Source organism: Ambystoma mexicanum, chromosome 9, assembly GCF_040938575.1.
Source record: "Ambystoma mexicanum isolate Mex_15411 chromosome 9, UKY_AmexF1_1, whole genome shotgun sequence".
NCBI classification, from domain to species: Eukaryota; Metazoa; Chordata; class Amphibia; order Caudata; family Ambystomatidae; genus Ambystoma; species Ambystoma mexicanum.
Genome location: NC_090931.1, coordinates 1,166,296,970 through 1,166,309,846, shown reverse-complemented (window position 1 = coordinate 1,166,309,846; position 12,877 = coordinate 1,166,296,970).

Here is a 12,877-nt window from a genome sequence, read left to right as displayed (position 1 = left end):
GTCAATATCCACATGAGTGAGGAACAAAAATAAAATTCCCTCCATGGGCTCATGGACCTCACGGCAACAGTGGTACAAGAGGCTGTGCTGTGCTGGACCCAACATTCCTGCGGGTTATCTGCAGGCGTTTGTTGTGGTGGACCCATAACATGCAGTGCCTGGTCTTCATTGGCCAGGGCCAGCCGTGACACAGTCAAATGCACCAGCACAGTAAGGGCAATGAGGTCTCCATGCAACTCCTCATGAATGGCCGAAGAGTCTGTATGCGCATTCACTCATGACACATTGAGCTGCTTGGACAGTGTCTGCCTGAAGGCATCCATCTACTTGTGGAGCACTGTACTTGCGGCTGAGAGTTCTTCATGCATTGCTATCCTGAAGGCCTGCATCTCACGCATCAGGGATCTCTGTGTGCCTGAGCATCTGCATGCAGGGACTGCGGCAGACACCTCAGATCAGCCTGTCGGCCCTTGATTTTGGCTTCCATGGACAGTCTGTGGGAGTGGCATGAGAACCGCATGACGTGCAGCTGTTGCTCTACCCGGACTGCTGGTGGGGTCACAGTTGTTTCCATATTATCCATGCCCTCTGAAATGTTGTCCAATACAATGCCATGTCGGAGTGCGACATGAAGCATCTGCTGCTCCCACACTGTCTCTCCAGCATGCACTTGTCCACCATGTGTGTGAGGCCCACGGCAGCCTGCTGCAAGGGACCATGCCCATTGCTGTGGTGCCCCTGTGTTTGGCTGTAGGTCTGTAACCCTCCCTTGGACACCAGCCACAGAACTTGATGTCAATTCATGGGAGAGCGGCTTTGCAGCCATGACCAGCGCAGACGGGGGGCCCACTACTGACTGGCTCTTTGAAGCCTGCTGCACCGCCCAGACTCATAACCCCCATGTGATCTGCCCATTGGGGCACTCACCTTTTCCCTCTTTGAGGAATACACATGTGGATCAGCATCCAAATCAGCTCAGTACAAAGAGTCCATAGAAGCCACAGCATGACTGATGACGTTTTGGAGAACCATTGGGTTCTCATGACGTACGACACCATGTCCTCCTCTGATAGTCTGATGTACCACAAACTCTTCTTCCTCCTCCGACTCTGCATCTGATGCATACTCCTACATATGGACAGAGAAAAAAATGTTTCCTTGTTATGCAAACACTAAATCTTACCACATAAGGGATAAGTACTCAAGGGCATCAAGTAGCGAAACTACCACACATAGGGGGGTCACCCAGATAAACCATTTATCAAATAGTTCAATGACCCAGTTTTTGGTACAACTGGGCCCTATTCCATGGGTTATTAAATCACCTCAAAGAACAGTACACACAGTGGGTAGTATTTTTGTTATACTAAAAGTTTCATAATTTTTTACGTAGGCCATTGGTCCTACGGTTGCAAGCTTAAAAAAGACCAATTGGGTCTATTTATAATTATGTAGAAAAATCAAAACATAAATACATATGTCAATATAGAAAATGCATGCATGTATGCATCAACATTTTGTGAATTAATCAATTAAAACTTAAGTGACACGGTATAGGAATCAATTTTGAGGAAAACACTGGCAGAGAAACTATCTTTTTTTTTTTTGTTTTTTTTTTTGGTTTATGAGAAAACCTTTACAAAGAAAGAATATTAAAAGTTCCAATTTCATACAAAAAGCAGTTGTATCCTGCGTATTTAAGAGTACAGAAAGCGAAGGAGTAAAGTGACCAAATAAAATAACAAGGCAAAATACAGGTTCAGAAACCAGGGATTTGACTAGACAGACTGATCCCCTTGACTGGAGAGTTCAAGAACATAACTAGCCTGTTGATAGTTCCTTAAGATAGTAAGGTTCTCCAAAATGTTTACTATCTCAGCAGTTAGCATGACTTCTTGGCCAGAGATCAGTCTATCCCAAAATGCGTCCTGAACTAGGCTCTCCTCTCTAGTTACAAATCTCCCCAGTGATGATACCCTGATCGCCCATGTGCCTTCGCACTCCGGCAGCAGGTGTTTGAGGGATTGTAAATTCGGCGAGGCACAGATCTTGCAAAAGCTTATTGCCTTCTCACCCTGGTTTCTTTGGTCCAGTATTTCACCCGTGTGGGCTATATTCAGTCTGAGTCTGAGGAAATTGTTTCTGATTCTTTGGTCCAGGAATTTTTCCAGGTAGCGCGGGATGGTGCCAAGCTTTCTGTCTGCTGTCAGGAATAGGTTTGGGGGGTTAAGCCTTCTGATTCCCTCGATCATTTTAATCCAGTCCTCCGTTTCTAATATTTTTTTGAATTTCTTAGGATTTTGTGTGAGAGTTTCTGTTGTTAATTGTAGCCTATGTAAAATGCAGGCAATCTTTTCTTCCAAGCCGAGGAGTTTTTTTGATTTTGACTTTTTTAGATGTTGATTTACGTCGAAGAAAAGGGTGGATACATTGGCTGCAATTATGTTACGATAGAGGGACAGTAGCTTCCACTCTGCGCGGCAATTCAGAGAGGTCAGACCCAACTCAAATCTCAGACTAGCGAGATGAGTGCACGATGGGAGATGAAGAGAAGATTTCCACAAAGAGCCCTCAACTTTGCTCCAATCATAGTTCCACAAAAGAGGCTTTGCCTCAAGGCCGTAGAGAAGGACCGGGACAACTTTGCCTATGTAGAACTTCTTGAGCGGAATTATAGAAAATTTGCAGAATCTTCCATTCAGATTTTTCATTTGTGCAATAATTTTTGGTTTCTTCCCCAGAATGGAGTGTATCACCTTGTTTAAGGTAGGGTGGGCAAGAATTTCATATCCCAGGTATGTTAACTCGTCCACCTGTGGGATTGCTTTGCTGTCCAAAACCCAGTTTCTTGAGGTCACCCTTTTTTTGCATGTTTAAAAATGAGGACCTTAGATTTAGATGGATTAATTATAAGACCGTTCAGTTTGGCATACTCATTAAGTTTGGATAGGAGTTGTTGTAACCCTATCGCTGAACCATCCAGTAGCACCAAGTCATCTGCGTAGGCTAACCAATGGAGTTTTCTTCCATTAATTCTCTGGCAGATTAATGATGCAGATGCTAGGAAGTCTCCAATGTCTGAAAGAAACAAATTAAAGAATAATGGTGCACCCAAGCAACCTTGTCGTACTCCCTTCAGGACTTTGATTGTTTCAGATAGATTGCCTGGTTCGTCCAATCTCACTCTGATGGTAATGTTCTTGTGGAGTTCTATAAGCATTGCAAGAAGGGGTGCCGGAATCTCCCAATTATTTAGTTTCTGCCAGAGGAGGGATCTGTCTACAAGGTCGAACGCTTTTGATAAGTCGACCCACGCCCCGTATAGTGGAGAACCTTCTTTCTCATTTCAGCTTTCGCTCAACAGGTTCAGGATTAGACCATTAAGACTGGTAGAAAGGCCTTTCCTGAAACCTGTCTGCTGAGGGGGAAGGATGTGTCTAGAGTCTACCCATAGAGTAAGTTTTTTCAGTATTAGTCTCATAAAGATTTTGCTGTCTATGTCCAAAAGGGCGATGGGTCGATAACATGCTGGGTTTTACCTGTCACCCCCCTTAAAAAATGGAATAATAAGTGCGCTCTTCCATGATGGTGGGAAGACTTTATTCTTTAGAATTTCTTGAAATAAATGAAAGAGTAATTTTGCCCACAACTTTGGTCGGTTTTTAAGCACCTGATAAGTGAGGCCATTCGGACCTGCTGCCTTAGAGACAGAGGAGGATGTAATAAGGTCCTTAATTTCTTCCTCAGAGAATGTCAGCAACCAGGTTACGTTTGGGTGAGGATGATCTCTGAGTTCAGTTGCTTCAAAGTTTTTGGACAAATATTCCACCCACTTGTGCTCGGGGACTAAATTGCAGAGTGAGCTATTTTGGCCGGTTTCCAGTTGGTTTAATGCCGCCCAAAAGTTCCTGCAATTATTTGCATTGAGGAGGAAAAGCATTCTCTCCCCGTCTTCTTGACGTTTTTGATGCTTGTGGTTCTTTGACCAATTCCAATACGTTTGTTTAGCCTTTTTGAGCTTTTGTATACAGCTAGGCTGGTCTTCTGTTTTATTTTGTCTTATATGGCGTAATGTTTGGCGCAGTATTCTCTTCTTGTTGAATGTTTCCTCGTCGAAATTATGAAGGTGCATCTGCTTCCCTGCAGTCTTTCCTTCACTTGGCTGGCAGTTGGACCACACAAATTTCCCAAATTGTTCTGGGTGCATTTCATTTGCCCATATAACAGGAGGAACTGCCTTCAGAAGTTTGTTTAACTTATTTCCCCCATTTCTGTATTTAACCACTTTCAATCTACCTTTGTGACCCTCCAATACCTGTATGATATATGGGTTGGGGGCTCTCTGAATTTTGGGGAAGAGGAGTTCCAGCCTGGCATGGTCACTCCCCCCTTACCAATCCAGAGTAAGACTGGGACAAAGTAGGGTAAGAGATGATGAAATGAAGATGTACTCTAAGGTTGATTGCAGAGCCCCTTGACGCCAGGTTGGTCCAGCTACTGCCACAGACCTACTTTTTTCATTCATCATGTCCAGGTCCCATGACTGGAAAAAATCCCACCATTGCTTCCCTTTCCGTATAGTACTTTGTTTAGTTTGGCCGAACCTCACATTCCCTGAATTAATACAGTCAGTATTCAGGTCCCCTGCAATGATGATCTGTGCTCCCTCATATTTGCTCTTAGCCGTTGACAGTAGGAGGTGTAGGGATTCTATGAAGTCTTGGAGTTTTGACCTAGCAGGGTTCCAGTAAACATTAACCAGGATTAGGGTAAGCCGAGAATCCTTCGGTCCTATCTCTGCTTTGCAGGCTTGAATGCCCACCATGTTGTTGCATAGTGGAACAATTTCTTTGACAGTAGAATTTTTGGTTGCTATTAAGAGGCCTCCTGCTGGTCTCCCTTTCAGTTTTTGTGCGGCCTTAAGATTTTGTATTGTGAAGCCTTCTATTTCAATGGGGTTAACCAGCCATGTTTCCTGAAACAGCATGATGTCATTCTGTTGTAAAAGATTATTTTTTAGCTGCTTTTTCCTCAGGAAACTCGGCCCTCTGGTATTCCAGGAAATTAATCTGAGACCCCTTTGTCTAAAGACTGTTCTGCTCCTCGCCTAGTTTCAGAAAGATTTGTGTGACAATTTCTGGGATTTTTGCTAACAGGTTCTCATTTAATTTGGGCCCAGGTGAAACTTTGCTTTGGGACTCTCTTGTCGCTCTGGTGGTGCCCATAGAGGAGGATGCGTCCTCCACTCCTGTCTGTTTAGGACCTGAGCGATTGCCATATCTTCCTTCCTCCTCTGATTCAAATACCCGAAGACCTTCTTTAGCTAGATCGTGTTTGTTAGTGATGAGGGCCTGTTGCGCTTTTCTAGAAGTGAGGGCTATTTCCACAAAGAATTTATCTTCTCTGATCGTAAATGAGAGGTACTCAATGTCTTCTGAGGCAAAGAGAAACAAATTGTAGTTCTTTTTAATCTCTGAAAGTAGAACTGATCTGCTCAGTGATTTTTCCTTATTTTGTTTTTCTAATCTCAGCCACACTTTTGGAATGGTAAAATTAGGCTTCGCAGTTTCTTCTTTTCTTATGGGGGAGCAGTACTGTTTTCTTTCCAGTTTCTCTCTGTTGTCATCCTGAGGAGAAATTGCAAGATTTATGAATTTCCCTAATCCATTCCGACAATCAACTTCAATAATTGTGGCCCTTGGTGGAGATGCTTCTTGGGCAGCTGTTAAGGGAGCAGCACTAGTGAGAGCGGAGGTGAAGCCTGTTTTCCCCATCGGTTTTAAGAAAATTGGCGCTAATTTTATAGAAACTTGTTTTCCCTCAATTTACCCACATTTGTTTTTCCCCTATTCAATTTTTGTTTCAAAAATATTGGGGCAATTTTGATGTTTGTATGGGATGATTTTTGATTTTTGTTATTAAGGGCTGCAGATGGAGATGTTATAGGGTCCGTTTGCATACCAAAGTTTGAAGTTTGAATTTTGCTAACACTGGGACCTTCCTTGCAATTTGGGCCTGCCTTTTTCTTCCCTTTTTCCCCCGGTGCGCATTTATTGGCTTGTGAAGTAAGCGAATTTGTGGTCTGAGAGGGATTGGAAAGAGGCAGAGCAGCTTTACTGGTTTCCGCTGTCTTTTCACCAGACGGAGTGGTCAGAATTTTCAGAAATGTGTTCTTTCCTGTTTTTTTAGCAACATTATTTCTCTGGTTCTTTGATTTCTTCTTATTTTTTTCATGTAAAGTAAAGGGAGTGGTTTCTTTGGACCTGCCCACTTTTTTCCTTTTTTCCCACTTTTTGCTTTTGGTTTTCAAAGGTTCTACTGGACTCTGGCTCCCACTGCCGGTCAGTTGATCTTGTGTATTATCGCCGTCAGTTTTTTGGGCGCTATCGCCAGTGTCTTCAATGATGTCAATGTCGACATTTGCCAGTCTTCGAAATTCTTCCAGAATAGAGTCTGAAAGCGGGGTGTCGTCAAAGCAATCTTTTTCACCCTCCCCTGTTGGAATCTCATTCTGGTTTTGGGAGTTTTGTATTTCCGAAGGGAGCTTCTTTAAGAGTTCTTGAGTTGTAACACTGCTTTTTGCTCACTCTTTCAGTAGATCATGGATTTGGGCAATGTCTAACCCTTGTTTGACACCCTCAATTTGGGTTTCTTTCAGAATTGGAATCAAAATTGCATTCATGATGTTGTTAGTGGCAACCAGTGCTGATTCATTCTTCGAGATTTCATGTGACATCTCCAAGAGGAGACCCGCTTGTGTCTGTACCTCAGTTTTAAGAAGGTCAAATACTGAGACCAAGGAATTTAGAACAAAGCTCAAAGCTGCCAAGGGGCTTTCTCCTGGTGGAGGGGATCTTTCAGGAAAGATTGCTGTTGGATCTTCCAATTGGTCCTGGTTGATTGGCGAGCTCGCCCTATTATCTTGATTGGTATTTACGGGCGTTTGATTATTTTCTTCACTCTCTATTGATGGAGTATTTTCCAAATTCGTATTATCGTGGGAGGGTTGCTGCCAGATGGAATCAATAATGTCAACCAGGTCGTTGGCACTCTTGTTTCTTTTTCTGCAGAAGTGGTCATTAATTCTGCTCTGAATCTTTCATGTCATCAGGGTATACTCCAGCCCTCGTTTCCAACCTTTCTGGATATGGAGGTTTGGGAACACTCTGTATTACTGAGAGTGTAGTTCGTAGCACATACCGGCTGAGCTATAGCAGGGTCGAGAGTGGTGGATGCCCCCTGCCCAGCCTCGCTCCCAGCCTCCAGATATGACCCATCCTGTCCAGCCATATCTTCCTCAAGTGGTGAACTCTGTAATCTCATTATGGGCCTTAGACAAAGACAGATGCTTATACCAATTAATGGAGAAGCCTTTGAATTTGTTTATCTTTTTGGTGCAGCCCCAGTGCGTCAAACAGTCGCTTAACAGTCCCTGGGCTTTACTCCTACCTGGCTTAACGCCGCAAGGGTGGTAGCCTTCCTCCTTTGAAGCGGCCGGTAGTCACGTGACAGGGTCACGTGTCCCTCTCGCCCCGCCTCCTCCAGGAAGTGCGATGTAGCGACGCCGGCAAGAGCCCAATGATGCTCGCAGTGGCAGGCACACAGAAGTCAGCCTCTGCACAGAAAAAGTTCACCTTGCAGAGCTCGTAGTAGAAACTATCTTGCCGGCCCTGTCTGTCTAATAAATCACAGACATCCTCAATTTGCCCATGTCACTTGTTTTACATTCTAAAAATCATTATTCATGACCAAAAGCACATCCCAGGTACTACACCGTGTCACTTAAGTTTTAATTGATTAATTCACAAAATGTTGATGTATACATGCATGCATTTTCTATATTGACATATGTATGTATGTTTTTATTTTTCTACATAATTATAAATAGACCCAATTGGTCTTTGAGGTGATTTAATAACCCATGGAATAGGGCCCAGTTGTAGCAAAAACTGGGTCATTGAAATATTTGATAAATGGTTCATCTGGGGGACCCCCCTATGTATGCAAACACTAAATGGCAGGACACACAAGCATCAGGCATTGTACATTACCTATGAGCTGTAAGCCGCAGCTGTATGACATTTGCTGAAAAGGCCCCCACTGGTCCTGTCCATGACGTCAGTGGACACATTGACATACAAAAGTGGTGCACACATTCAATGATGGGCCACGCAACTGTCATGTAAGCACACATAGCATGGAAAAGTACTGCACATTTGTCATTGTAATGCAGAAGGACATCTCATGGCATCACTCAGCCACTCATATCCACAGACACTGCAACGGTCAACACATTACATACAATTCAGGATTGTAACAGAGAACTGAAGAACCATGTCCAGTCAATACACAGATGTAGACTGTTGTACCATTTCCCATCATCACTGCTGATGTTGCATGCCAAAGATGGCAAATAGTGACATCCTTGGATAAGTGCTACTGTGGATGCATTGATACATGGCATACATGCATTCTATCAACATCGACATCCACTCCAGCCACCCAATATGACATATACTACCACATGTCACCTTAATACAATCATGCACCATGACAGCATGGTCCATTGTGCCATTTTGTAGTGTGAACTGTTTGAATATCACCCTCTCAGTGTTGGTCCCCCTGGGTCTGTCATACAATTGACTAAACACATGACTGTTCCTCTCTGCCATGCCGCACCAATGATGACACAAGGTCTCCCTGCACCTTGTGAGGGTCTCCACGTGTGTGTCAGTCCCCTGTTTTATGCCTATTAGAAGTCAGGAATATGCATTGCAAATTGAAATTGTGTATGATGACAGTGGTATGTACATGACATAGTCATATGATGTGTCAGTGGCTGACTGGCCATGACTGAGTGTGCAAGAGTAATTGACTGTTGTTAGGAAAGACACGTTCATGCAACGGCTACTGCCATCTCAAACAATGCCAACTGCTACTGCAGATCATGGGTGTATGTTGTGCACCATTTATGTTCATGACCCAAATTGTTATCCCCTTGCACCAGCACGATGCCAATAGTGATTCAAATAGTTCAATAGTGGACTGGGAACTTTGACATATCCATCTACCACGAGTGTGGCATACTGGACACACTATCTATTGCATACATCAAACACGGATTCCTCCTCAGATGCAGTACTCCACTCTAACAAATACACTTGATGCCATGCCAAAATATAACATTCACTGGCTGCAGGCCAGCACTGATTGGATACACAGATGCCAGCACTGTCAGGGTGGGGGAACAGGGAGGACGACAAAGAAACTGGCCGTACTAGGCCTTGGGACATTTGGATCGTGCAAGTGCAAGTAGGAGTGGGGTGCTAGTCAGGGCGAAATGACCCATGACACAAAGTGTGTTACTGGGTGGCCAGGTGGACAGAGCCAGGAAAAGCAGAGAGTGCAGGAGAAGGAAGTTCCACAAGCCAAGTGCAAGGTAGGGGGATGTAAGGGCTACAAGTGTGCATGCCCAGCCAAGTCAATGCGGGGGAAGGGCCAGGTAAGGGGGGTTGGTCAGGGGAGACCAAGTGCAAGGGTAGACTGGAGTAGGTGGGCCTGGCACCCTGTAAGACTCTCAATTAAACAGGAAGCTAGTCAAGATGGAGACAGGGACCTTATCAGGAGAGGGGAAGATAAAAGTAAGAAGAGGATTGTAATGTCCTGGGAAACCTCCAGACCTTATCAAGATTCAGCAGATGAGGTGCAGGGAGGCCATTCAAGAGAGAGGAACATGCAGAAGAGGTATATCTACCCCTAACTCTCTGATTAGCAAAGCGTCTGACCTGCAGAGAGTCACATCTAGATGACCGAAGAGATGTACCATGGGGGTATTTAGGGAGAGTGAGTTGGGTTTATAGGGGTCTCAAGCACCAGAAAGCCCTGCAGTTGATGCAGGGGTCTTGAACTTGATCCTCAGAGCAACCGGGAGCCACTGGAGAGATGTCAGGGATGGAGAGATGCGATCCCTGCCCTTGAGGCCAAGGAAAAGACTTGCAGTTCAGTTCTGGATTAGTTGAATGGGGCGAGGGGATAATTTGGAATATACAGGAAGAGGCTGTTGCAGTAGTCCATCCTGGAGAGGACCAGAGCACTGGAGACTTTGAGGTTATTGAAGAAGGTGAGGAACGGAAAATGCTTCTGAGGAGGTTCAGCTGAAAGTGGGCCTTGTAGGCAAGGTCCGTGATGTGAAGAGAGAAGGAGACAGTATTTGAAGATGACAGCAAGGTTCATTGACTCCCTAGAGGGCGAGGGGAGTTGGCCCATGGAGTGCGACCAGAGTGTGGGAGGCAGAGAAGAACCAGGGGTCCCAATGAGTAGGCTCTCTGTCTCACTGGCATTGAGGCAGAGATTGTTAGCAGTACACCATTCCTGTACAGCAGAAAGGCAGTCATGAATTTGAGAAGATGAGGGGGAGACAGAGGAAGTGTGGCTTGGTTGAGAGCTGCATGTCATCCGCATTACAGTGGCATGGCCCTGCACCTTTGATCCCACTCCACCCATGCTGGTGGGGAGGCTGTGTATGTGCAAATGTGGAGTCCATACACCATATCCTCAGACACAGTTGTTGGACATAGTTATGAAGGTCATATGAGGTCCAGGATTAGCATGCACGTGCAACAATAAATATCTACAGCAATACCCCTGGTATATGTGTTCTTGTTTGCAAAGCAGTCCCTGTCTATGAACATCATCCCACGATGATGAGTCAAATGTTCATGACAGTGCATGCTCAGATGGTGAACCAGCACCGCCAAAAATACCTGTAACATTACACATGGAGCAACAGAGCTATCATGCCACATCTGAGTGTATGATGTAGCTGGCATGTCTTACCTTATCAGACAGATGGCACGAGTATGGTGGCGTATGCATGAATCCAGTTCAAAGACAGGCCAATGTCCATCCAACTGTACGGCACAATGATGATAATGACAAGGCATGTGCCTGACAATTACCAACTGACGGACACATACAGGCATTTAACGTCAGACAGGTGATTGCAGTTCAAAGTTAGTTGATATGTTTGAACAACTACCATGCACAAACATTCAATGGTATGCAGACAGGCACACTCATTGCCATTCATAATGCCCTAAACTTGCACATGGTCAGTCTACGGGCATGGATGCAAGGATGGCAACCTCTGCATGACGACCAACTATCAGCTACTGTTCACCTTGTGCTATCCGTCCCTGATATGTGTGTTCAGCCTTCTGTGGCAGGTTTGAATCCAAGCTGTGTTAACTCAGCCTTTCATCCTTCTAAGGTCAATACATTCAGTGAGATATTAATGTCTTCTGTTATTTGAGCACTCTGAGACATTAGGGTGTGCAGCAGTATATGAGGAATACATTATTATTATTATTATTATTATTATTATTATTATTATTATTATTATTATTATTGTAGTGCATGGTGTAACCCCTTACAACATACCAGTGCTATAGCACCAACATCATGCCTGCAACTCAGGTTTGTGGTCTCTGGGCACTGATGCACCTTCTCTTTGGGCAGACCAAATGGTGTGATGACAAACAGCTCACATATGCATCATGACAAGGCATTCCCTTTGATCATGCATTTGATTGTTCAACATCTATCACATATACCTGTTGAGCAGTGCAAAGTGACACAGCACAAGAGAGTAGCAGACAACAGTACATGTAGGTGAGTCCTTTCTTGTCCATGAAAAAGGGGAGTACCCAGTGGGTGATGTGTACTGGCATGGGCCACACACGTCCACCACACAGGATACTCTCAGAATGAAGGCCATGTGCCATGAGTCTAAATGTCAATAAACATGCATTCCCTGTAACCATATGTACCACTACTCATATATGGTGTATCATGCATGATTGGCGAAACATAGGTTGCACAATAAAAGCCACTCACCGGATGTGTCCTCATAGTGCTCCAGGCCTCCAACGCCTTGCACCTGCATTGTGGCCTCTTCGTGCAGTGTCAGCTGCCCCTCATCTGGTGGCCCCCCTCCAACAACATCCACACTCAGACAAATGGACATGCATTTCACATCCAAACAGAAACAACAACCCCGGCTTAATAATCATGTCTGGCAGAGAGTCTCCCAGGACCCCCCTTGTTATCTACATATTTCAAGTAACTTTGGGTCTCACCCTAAGTTACTAGGGTAATCCAGACGTGGACCCCTTGCTCACTATTCTTAGATAGGCACAGCTACACCCTACTGATGAGGTTACACCAGACCGAAACACGTGTCTGGGGTTGCTGTTGGTACTCTTGTTCAGAGGAGAAATGCCTACCATTTTGGTGCTGGACTGTCCCAGGGCAGGACAAAGACTGATATGTTTGGGATATTTCTTCTCTGTGAAAGATAGTGACCTAAAGACTCTGGGTAAATCTCTTGTAACCAAGACTCATGTCTGGCAGAGAGTCTCCCAGGACCCCCCCCCCGTGTTATCTGCATATTTCAAGTAACTTTGGGTCTCACCCTAAGTTACTAGGGTAATCCAGACCTAGACCCCTTGCTCACTATTCTTAGAGAGGCACAGCTACACCCTTCTGATGAGGTTCAACCAGACCGAAACACGTGTCTGGGGTTGCTGTTGGTACTCTTGTTCAGAAGAGAATTGCCTACCATTTCAGTGCTGAACTGCCCCAGGGCAGGACAAAGACTGATATGTTTGGGATATTTCTTCTCTGTGAAAGATAGTGAGCTAAAGACTCTGGGTAAGTCTCATAAAACCAGGACTCATGTCTGGCAGAGAGTCTCCCAGGACCCCCCCTTGTTATCTTAATAAACCACAGTCATGACACATCCGCATGTAAATGCAGCACAATATGGGCAGTGGACAGACACATACCAAGCGAAATCACATGTAAGAATGATAAAGTC